Consider the following 1593-nt stretch of genomic DNA (forward strand, 5'->3'; position numbering starts at 1 on the left):
GCTCTAAAAACAGCATATGGGTTCTCAGGGCAGGACCTTAATTTTGCAAACTGTTTCCGAGTTGAACAACCCCCTCTGATGACTGGGAATATCAAAACGCCTATTGGCATGGATTTGGGGAAAGGTTTTAACGTGTGAGAAGACAAGCCTTCCTCCCCTAAAGAAGAGATCCACTGGCTTGTCCATGACTTCCAACCTCATACTTTGGACACATGCTACTCTCCTTGGCTTCCCGAGAGAAGAGCAAGTGACTCATCCCAACCATTCCCCCACTTCAGGAATCCTGACGGAAAAGATCGGGAGTGTGGGCATCTCTTGTGTTAGAGCACAGAGTCGTAACCTCAGGGGATGGGCGACTCATCTGAATGAGCTTTTCAGAATGCAGGTCACTGGGTCCCTCTGAAACCTGTGGGTAGAACTCCGAGAGAGGCTGGGTGCACCTGCGTGCCTACCTGTGCGGGTACACACAGCACCTGAGTCTGTGTGTGTTTTTATTTGACCTCTTAGGTGCTTAATGTCTCATGTATATACAAGAATGTATACATCATGGTGTGCCTTTCATAATAAGGAAGCAGGAGCCCATGTGCCCACCTCCCAACCCAAGAAGTAGAGTTTAACCAGCACCTCCGAGCCCTAGAAACCTTCCTTAATGGTGTCCTTCAATGGAGAGACCATCGCTCAGTCCCCTTCCACTGCCGCCTTGCTTGGCTCCTGCCATTGAGTCTGGGTGTCTTTGGTTTATGCTCCCCAGGGGTGGGGGTAGTGTTGCCTGGCTGTGTGGGATGGGGCTTGGGTAGCAACACGGGGTCCAGCTACACTGGGGACTTCCAGTGCCTTCTTGGTCCGTACACCAAGGAAACTGGCAAATGTTATAAATCAAGGCTCCCCCACCCACTTAGGAAGACAGTTATCAAACATTCACCAACGCCTAACTGGGTAGTTGATCCCTGACTTCTAGGACCTCAAGTTCAGTGCAAGCGGTAAAACCTACAAGCATAAGATAACTTAAGAATGTTGATGAGAACCCCTCTGGGTATATCCCCTAAAGAACCGAGATCGGGGTCTCAAAGAGACATCTGCACACCCACGTTCACAGCAGCATTATTTACAACGGCCAAGAGAGGGGAGTAACCCAGGTACCCATTGACAGATGAATGGATAAATAAAATGTAGTCCATCCATACACTGGAGTATGATTCAGCCTTAAAAAGGAAGGACGTTCTGACACCTGCTACAACATGAATGAACTTGAGGACATTATGCTCAGTGAAGTAAGCCCGTCACAAAAAAGACAAACCCTGTATGATTCTACTCACATGAACGACGCAGAGTCAAGATCATGAAGACAGAATGCAGACTGGTGGTTGCCGGGGGCCAGGGGGAGGGGAAACGGGAAGCTGTTTAATGGGTGTAGAGTTTCAGTTTGAAAAGGTGAAAAAGTTCTGGAGATCTGTTGCACAACAATGCAAATAATTCATTTTTTAATTTTAATGTTTATTTATTTTTGAGAGAGAGATAGAGAGAGAGGAAGGGAGGGAGGGTGAGCAGGGGAGGGGCAGAGAGAGAGGGAGACAGAGGATACAAAGCAGGCTC

The sequence above is a fragment of the Felis catus genome, chromosome A3 (assembly GCF_018350175.1).
Source record: "Felis catus isolate Fca126 chromosome A3, F.catus_Fca126_mat1.0, whole genome shotgun sequence".
NCBI classification, from domain to species: Eukaryota; Metazoa; Chordata; class Mammalia; order Carnivora; family Felidae; genus Felis; species Felis catus.